Source organism: Protopterus annectens, chromosome 7.part1, assembly GCF_019279795.1.
Source record: "Protopterus annectens isolate FY-2018-M chromosome 7.part1, PAN1.0, whole genome shotgun sequence".
NCBI classification, from domain to species: Eukaryota; Metazoa; Chordata; order Ceratodontiformes; family Protopteridae; genus Protopterus; species Protopterus annectens.
The window spans coordinates 515,675,402-515,685,401 of NC_056740.1; positions in this window are offsets into that span (position 1 = coordinate 515,675,402).

Here is a 10,000-nt window from a genome sequence, read left to right on the forward strand (position 1 = left end):
GCCAAAAATGCATAGTCATACCCTTTGGGAAAAACAAGGTTACCCCCTAGCTACCAAATAGGTGGCAATCCACTGAGCACAGAAGAAGTTATCAGGGACCTGGGGACCCAGGTTGATAGTAGTCTGTCATTCTGACACCCATGTAGCTAAAAGTAGTTAGGAAGACTTTCTACATTGCCCACCTTATCATGAAGGGATTCTCATCTAGATCAAGGGAGGTCATAGTCTCCCTTTACTCATCACTCATCAGACCAATGATTGAGTACAATGCCCCATTTGGGATGTATCTGACCCGACACCTGCAGCAGCTGGAGAGGCCACAAAAGTTCCTCACCAAAAGGATAAAGGGTCTCAAAAATCTGTCCTATGCTGCCCGACTGAAAGAACTCCAGCTCTATTCAGTAAACACCGCCATTTAACTCCAGAGGTGACCTTTGCCTAACATACAAGGCCATGTCAAACCCAGATTTGATGAATATGCTTCACCTCAAAAATCTAGATCCATCAGGAGCCACAAGGGGCGGGACACTTATACCTCGATACGGCTATTAATAGGACGTGCTGGAGGGATAGATTCATTACCCAAAGACTCTATGCTGTGAACAAAATCCCGGTACATGTGAGGCAGAGCACCTCGCTGGCCTTGTTCAAGAGAAATCTTGACCAATGGATGGGAGATCGCAGATATACCCCAGGGATTACCTCAGTGTCACTGCTCGACAGAGGCACAGCAAAATAATGGGTATAGTTCCCCATACTAAAGGGGTGGCGTAAGCTACAAAACGATGGGCTAGGCTTGTAAATGCCCTCGGGCAGATAGCCTAGTATAAACCTATGAACCTATGAACCTATGAACCTATATATATATATATATATATAGGTTTATCATTACAATGTCGACGTAGCATTGTACGTCTATGAACTATTCGAACTACAGATGTTCAAATAGTTCATATGTGTGCAAGTTACATAATCGAACGTTACATATGCGAATGTACTGTACATTCGTAAATATGAACGTTTGACTATGTACAGGGATCGTACTACAGTGCGGTAATGGAAATACATCCCTTTCCTAACTGTAGTGCGATCTCAGAGTTGGAATATTTAGTTAGGGGGGTGTGCAGGAGGGTGCAGGCAGGCTTGCCCCCTGCATAAACAGGATGTTAGGTGTACTAGTTAGGGAATTACGGCAAGCGTGGAATTGCTGTTAAGCTCCATAAAATGTCTTGTTCGACATTTTTGGCATTAACAGCTGATTTTCAACATTAGTACTATTAGGTAATGTGTACATTTGGTGAAATAGTTCACTGCTAAGTACCATTTTTTTTAAACTTTGATATTTTATTAGTAAACTTATATATATATATATATATATATATATATATATATATATATATATATATATATATATATATATATATATATATATATATATATATATATATATGTGTGTGTGTGTAGTGCAGTTGGACATCCGGACATCAGATCCACACTCTGAACCTCTTACTGCAACAAATCTGACCAAAGGCTGTCTAAATGGGGATGATGGGGTCAAAACTAGGGACATCTTTTAATTATTGCCCTTTTTCCCTTCCTCCCCAGCAGAACTGTTCTGCCTTGCAACAAAATAATAAGGCCTGCCAAGTATTGTACCAAGGACCTTGTAAACTATGATCAAAGCAATATACCATTACACCATCTGAGCCCTACAAAATACTAATGACATTCCAAACATATCAGTTAGTACAGTCAACAAACAGTAGGGAAAGGAGTCTGTACAATCAGTCAGGTACTCTATATACACATGTATATATGTATGGAGATGCATATATGTGGACAAATATATATATATATATATATATATATATATATATATATATATATATATAGTGAGAGAGAGAGAGAGAAATATATACAGCCATATTTATATCCACATATATTCATACATACATATATATAGAAAGGTGACTAAATACGTACATATATTTATTTATTTATTTATTTATTTATTTATTTATTTATTTATTTATTTGCAGTTTATTAACCAGGATAGTCCATTGGGCCACAAGGAACCTATTTTCAATGGAGTCCTGGGGAGAAAAGCTCCTTTGCATTACAAGTATAAGTTTCAGAATTAGAAGATTACAGGATAATAATTTTTACAAATTTTACAAAACTGTTTATCAGACATTAGAAAGAGAATACATGGTAATAACAGCTACAATAAATTAGCCTGTGAGACTTTCCATTATAAACAAATTAAGGTAGTAAAAAAAGAATGGTGAGGCGTAGAGAAGAGTTGATAGTAGATGGGAGCAGGTTAATTGCAGTTCTAGCAAGTGGGGTAAGGGGAGGTTTGATTCCATAGAGAGCCATGTTTTTTATTAATGGTTTTGAAGTTTGATTGATATGCATGTCAAACTTCAGGTTGTTATCAACTATGACACTCAGTAGTTTAGTTTTGGCTTCTGGGGAGATGATAGTGCCACTGCTAGTGGTTATGTTGAGGGATGGCAGGGGGGTCCTGCATGTGGGAGAGAAGAGGTGCAGCTTAATTTTGTTGGGGTTGAGAATTACATGTTGATTCCAGAGTCATTTTTCCACTGTATTGAAGGCATTTTGGGTTAATGTGAATAAAGTAGCGGGTGAAAATGTCAGAACAAATCAAGGTGGAGTCATCCTTCTAATGAATGCAGGTAGCATCTCTGATGACTGGATAAATGGTCCTAGTATTGAGCCCTGGGGGACTCCTAATGAGATGGGTAGGTGAGATGATAGCTTGTCCTGCCATAGGACTGCCTTTTGCCTGCCCTGCAGGTAGGATTGAAACCAGTGGGTTATTTAAGGAGAAGGCCTTCAAGGTATTTATAAGCATTTTGTGGTCAACCATGTCAAATGCCTTGGATAGATCTAGAAAGAGTGCTGAGGATAGTTTGTTATTATTGTGGTTGTGGTTAATGATGTTAGAGAAAGAGAGGAGGGCAGAAGTAGTACTGTGGTGTGGGTAGTGCATAAGGTGTATGTGTACACATTTCTCCATAATTTTAGCTAGAGGTGACAGAATAGCTATGGGTCTAAAGTTTGACAGCTCAGTGGAACTGCCTCTTTTATGGAGAGGTATGACATGGGAGATTTTCTATATAGTGGGTACAGTAGCTTCAGATATAGCTCTGTTGATCAAGATTGAGATGGGATATGCTATGGTGTCAGCAGCCTTTTGCAGATAGTCTGCTGGGAGGAGATTGGCAGCCAGGGTGGTGGGTCTTAGTTTTTTTAGTAGGGCATGAGTAAGTTGGGTAGGAACAGGTTGGAAGGTAAAGTGTGTTTGGGTACTGGGTGTGGCTGCATTAGAATTAGAGCCATTGGGAGAGAGTTGGCTGGCTAGAGACTGGATAGACTCTGTGAAGAATCTGTTGAAGTTTTTAGCAATATCTACTGGGGATTTTTGTTGGGAAGCTGAGGGGGGTGGAGTGGTGGTTTGGCCTGGGTGGAGTAGTTTGTTTATTTCTGCCCAGAACTTTTGAGGTTTGTTTTGGTATTTTTGCAGTAGATGGTAGTAGTAGTTCTTTTTGTCTAAGGTTATGGATTTTTTGGTGTCATTCCTTAACTGTCTGAATCTTAGTTGATCAAGTGGGGCTTTTGTTTTTCGGTAGGTGGCCCATGTTTTGTTTCTGAGTGAAATTTTGGTTTTGGTATCTTTAGAAAGCCATGGTGCAATATTAACTTTGGTTCTAATAGAGCAGCTAGGAGCATGGGAGTTAAGAATAGAAAGGAATTTGGTGTTAAAGTATGCTACTGCTTCATCTAGGGGGAGAATTTTTAGTATTGACAAGTTGCATGCCTTAAGTTCATTTTGAAACTAGGTGAGAATAAAATTCTTGTTGTTTCTTAATGTTCTATAGCTGGGTTGGTTATTGGTGGGTTAGTTATAGGTGGGTTGATTATAAATATATGTATACATAAATATACAGAAATATATGACAGCTACAAAGACATGCAATCAGAGGGTCATGCTGCTGCACAGTGGAATTCTAAATCTGAAAATGCACTCACTGGAAGTATTCCTTAAAATGGAGAACAATGACATCTGTGCTGTAACGGAGACCTGGTTAAAGGCAGCAGGAAGTGCCCCTGCAGTACCAGCCTATAATTCATTCCACAACCTTTGGCTCCAGAACCTGAAATGAAGCTCCAAAGGTGGTGGTATTTTCATATTCATAAGGATACACACATCTCCAGAGTGGTAGGCCAACATTATGCATTACATATCCTGCAGGCATGGCTAACATTGGGTAGGAAAGTGGTTCAGGTTATAGCCTGATATAGGTCCCAAAACATGTCCCAAGACTCACACACCATGTCCATAAACACCCTGGAGAATATTAATGTCCAACCTAACATGCTCATACTGGTTGACTTCAACTACCCCACCATTAACTGGGAAAGCTACCCATGTACCGATGCACATGCCCATCACATTCAATGGTTCTTGCTAACATGGGCTTCTGTTGCTCTACACCAATAATCAACTCCTCCCTTGTTATATCTGAACACAAATTAATCACCTTTGGAAGTCCACAGCCCTCCTACCCCACCCCCCTGCACAGGTAACCACCATGAAAAGCCTTTCCAAAGCTAAGTATGGTCTCATAAAAACAGAGGTGGCTAACCTCACGGCAGCCTTGCAAATGGAGACTATTTCCATGACAGCTGAAACAAACAACAATGCACTATGAACACATACACAAATGCATGGATAGCGCCATACCCAATATAACCAGGACCTTCACCTCCAAAAAAGTGAAGCTAAGCTGATTGGTCCTTTGTGGGGGGAGAGAGGGGTAAAGTTTGCACTCAAAATGCCATTCAGTCCCCCACAAAGGACCAATCAGCTTAGCTTCACTTTTTTGGAGGTGAAGGTCCTGGTTATATTGGGTATGGCGCTATCCATGCATTTGTGTATGTATTCATAGTGCATTGTTGTTTGTTTCAGCTGTCATGGAAATAGTCTCCTGTTTTTATGAGACCATACTGCTTTGGGGGTGGGGTAGTAGGGCTGTCTGCCATAAAGAAACTGTACAACAGAAGGAGGGAACCAATATGGAATAAGGTGAAGTCCCAAGACTGGAAATAAACCCTTATTAGCCTCAATTAAAAGTTGAGATCCCTCATCAAATACTACAAAGTTAGCTGTGAGAACAGAATTGGAGCACATAGTAAAGACAACCACAAGACCTCATACAGTTATGTAAAGGCTCTCCATGTCAATACTAAGATTTGTTCTGAGCTACTAAACAATGGCACCTCCCAGACTGCACCAACAAATAATGCCAATATACTGAATGGCATTTTGAGTGCAAACTTTACCCCTCCCTCTCCCCACAAAGGACCAATCACAATACCAGTACACTGCCAGGCACGCAGTCTTACTGTGGCACAGGTTAAACCACCACTGTCCAAGGCCAGGAATACAGCTTCTATGAGACCTGACAATATCCCTGGCTGTGTTCTACATGTACTACAGAGTGACCTGGCACCTCACCTGTGTGTCCTGTTCTAGCACAGCCTCACCTCAGGCTTTGTCCCTAATGAATTGTGCACTGCTACAATCACTCCTCTCCACAAACGAGGTGTGACTACAGACCCTGGGAAATACCATAGTCTGTTATGAAAAAGTATGGAATGCATCATCATGCACCTAATAAATAGGGATATGGGAATCTGCAGACTCAGGATCACACACAGTTTACATTTGTGAAGGGTAGATCATACCTACTCATTCAACCTGGTCAACTTCTTGGCGCCAGTCACCTGAGCTGTGAATGAAGGCAAAGTGGCACATACAGCCTATCTTGATCTGGCCAAAGCCTTTGATAACATTCCCCACTCACTAAGCTAGGCATCAAACCCTATATCAATAGGTGGGAACAGAGGCACAGACACAGGGGTAGATTGGACATAAATGTTAATCCAAGGCAAAAATAGTCCATATATAGTTCCCAACAAATGCTCTTTATTTGGTCAAGAGTAAGCGCTTTCACGATCTAAATCAACTGATCGCTTCTTCAGACTCATAAAACCAGTTAAAACACAGATATTTAAAATACAACTCAATCAATAGAAACATATTATATTATGACACAAGCTAATTAAAATTCTCTAGTATGCTGCATTTATAATATGACAATTTATATTCTATGGAAATAGAAATGCCTATAATACAAAATTAAACATAAAAATACATATTTTACAGTGTTCTAAATGTTCAGTGTTTTAGTGGTCTAGATTTTAAAAAAGGTTTCAACGAAACAGCATTATTTAAGCCAGGAAACTTATCTAATTGAAGTAGTAAGATCCATTTCTGTTCTGCTTCTTCTACTCTATTTTTTATATCCCCACCTCTCTTACTCTTATCTATTAATTCTAAGACCATGAAGTAAAAAATGTGCTCTTTATTTTCTTGATCCACATGCTTTGCTAAGGCATTTGTATCCTTATTTTTTATATCTCTGAGATGTTCAAGTATGCACTCCTTTAAGCATCTATTCATCTTGCCTATATAAAAGGCATGACATACAATGCAGAAACTAAAATAAACCAAATTCTGCATTTTACAGTCAGCATAAAACACAATATCAATTATAAATCCTAATGTAGGATGTTTGTACATAGATTTATTATATAAATAATCACACGCTGTACATTTTCTGCAGGGGAATGTCCCCTGCCTATCAGGTTGTACCAATCTTTCATTACTTGTGAATTTATAACAAAGTTGCCTTTTCAAGGATTTTTTATTTCTAAAAGAAAAGCTGGGTCTGTCCTCTAATAGTTTCTTTAATTCAGGGTCTGACAGCAGCACATTCCAATTTTTCTCAGAAATGTTGCAAAACCTTCTAATATCACTTGAGTAAGTTATAGGAAATCTGGTTTTCATATTATTATTATTATTATTAACTACTGCATTTCTACTTTCCTCTACGGTGTTTGAAAAGAAGGGTTTGCATCTCCCATCTCTATTCTTGGTGGTATACTTAACACTTTCATCTATTTCTTACTTATTATAACTCTGTTTAAGAAATCTTTCTCTAATATTGTCATTGTCTTTACAAAGCCTTCGTCTGTATTATGTAGACGGCGTATCCTCATAAATTGTCCTTTTACTACATTTTTATGTAGAAATGTAGGGTGCATACTAGTCTTATGCAGAATACTATTTCTCCATGTGGTTTTCCTGTGCATGCCTGTGGTAAGTTCATCTAACACTGTCTTTTTAACTTGAACATCCAGAAACTCAATTGATGTTAGAAGGTTTTACAATATTTTTGAGAAAAATTGGAATGTTCTGCTGTCAGACCCTGAATTAAAGAAACTATTAGAGGACAGACCCAGCTTTTCTTTTAGAAACAAAAAATCCCAGAAAAGGCAACTTTGTTATAAATTCACAAGTAATAAAAGATTGGTACAACCTGATAGGCAGGGGACATTCCCTGAAAATGTACAGCGTGTGATTATTTATATAATAAATCTATGTACAAACATCCTACATTAGGATTTATAATTGATATTGAGTTTTATGCTGACTGTAAAATGCAGAATTTGGTTTATTTTAGTTTCTGCATTGTATGTCATGCCTTTTATATAGGCAAGATGAATAGATGCTTAAAGGAGCGCATACTTGAACATCTGAGATATCAAAAATAAGAAGGATACAAATGCCTTAGCAAAGCATGTGGATCAAGAAAATAAAGAGCACATTTTTACTCATGGTCTTAGAATTAATAAGAGTAAGAGAGGTGGGGATATAAAAAATGGAGTAGAAGAAGCAGAACAGAAATGGATCTTACTACTTCAATTAGATAAGTTTCCTGGATTAAATAATGCTGTTTCGTTGAAACCTTTTTTAAAATCTAGACCACTAAAACACTGAAAATTTAGAACACTGTAAAATATGTATTTTTATGTTTAATTTTGTATTATAGGCATTTCTATTTCCATAGAATATAAATTGTCATATTATAAATGCAGCATACTAGAGAATTTTAATTAGCTTGTGTCATAATATAATATGTGTTTCTATTGGTTGAGTTTGTATTTTAAATATCTGTGTTTTAACCGTTTTTATGAATCTGAAGAAGCGATCAGTTGATTTAGATCGTGAAAGTGCTTACTCTTGACCAAATAAAGAGCATTCGTTGGGAACTATATAGGGACTATTTTTGCCTTGGATTAACATTTATATTTTTTTCAGCTGTGGTCTAACCACTGGTTTCTTCTGTTTTTTTGCTTGAGGTGTATACCAGGCATTTACCCAGCTCTCTGAACCTTTTTCAATTGCTCCGTAGATTGGACATACTGCTGTCATAGATGTGAGACAGTTGCAACATCCTTTATGAGGAATATGATATTGGTAATACCAATAGATGTGAGTATTTACTGACTGCATTTCCCAGAGTTCACAACTGATTTACCAAGGACAACAACTGTCTGGGGAACAAACAAAACATAACAGGCAGACATGTGTCCAGTCTATGGATAGTGTGAAAGTGGAGAGGTATGTTAGAGACATATCACTGTGAGTCATGACATCCACACACTAAATGCTTGTCCACACAATCCCTGTCAATCTATCAATCCACCATGTGTATAACAGCACTGATGACATAGATTCTGTTCACAAATCTGGGGATATGTCTCGCATGTTGGTTGGCTGTCTCCACAGGTCCTGTCCTGTGATGTATTGCTACCTACTGTATGTGAATCTGTAGGCTACCACCTCTGTAATGTCTCTCACAAAGGCAAGGAAAAGGGGCAAGGCCCACATTAAGGAATGTCTCATATGTTGGAACTAGCAGCAATGTCCAGGCCCACCGCACAATACAATGTGGGCACCCACATAGTGGTATGGCCATAGCAATACCTGACATCTGCACATCAGTACAGAGGACAGAGAGAAAGTAGATAGCCAACAGGTTATGCATTAGGATGAATGTTTTGAAAGATAAACATCTTAAACTGAAAGGTATGCCATTACTACATAACAGCAGTCCTTGATGACATGTCCAAAAAACATGGTAGTCTACAGTTAATATCAACATATCAATATCCAATAGGAGATACAAATAAACATACAAATGAAACACGAAGAACAAGATAGTCATTACTCAGACTCCAGCTTTGCATGCAGCGGTGTATGGTTCCAGTACTACAATCTGCAATCTACTCTTTCTTGGAAAAGCACTGTTAAAAGTACTAACTTAATGATACAATATGTGTTAAACTATTTTTGTCAACCAGTGCACTGTAGCTGGTGCAACATGCAAGTGTGGCTGCATATAACCTGGGATACTACCCATGTATGAAACAAATACAAAGAGAAAAGAGTGTGGTATTACCCATGAATACTCAGGTGTCCCATACAGTATACTCACACCCCTTGCTACTGTAATGACACCACATAGAAGCATGTTATGTACAGGGAATTAAATACACTTATTAAATATGTCATTACCCTGCTATTTTATCAGGCTGGAATGTGATCACTGGTTACCAGGGCTGAGCTATGCTTAGCAGGTTTAAGGCTTAAATGTAAATGCTAAGCAGATTTGCACACTGGTAAGCAAAGCCTACACGATGTATGCGCCTATCCCTTTAACCGTACATTAGCACCACTTACCGTCACATAACCATGCACAAACATGCTCAAAGCTGCGCAAAACTGCCTTATCCACTCTGTATCCAACAGTCCTTGATCTGCCTAGCAACAAAATAAACAGCCCTTGCAGGTCTTGAACCCAGGATCCTGCATAATATAGCCAATGTAATTTATCAGCAAGCTACTTCAGCTGTATGGCTTTAGGATGTTTTCTCAAACATAGCCTTCTTCACAGCCAGTTTACAATAGGGAAGAGACAATGTGCAATTAGGAAGAATTGGTATCTACAAATATACATATCTGAATAGAAACATGCATACAGAGAGAGCAAGATATGTAGGG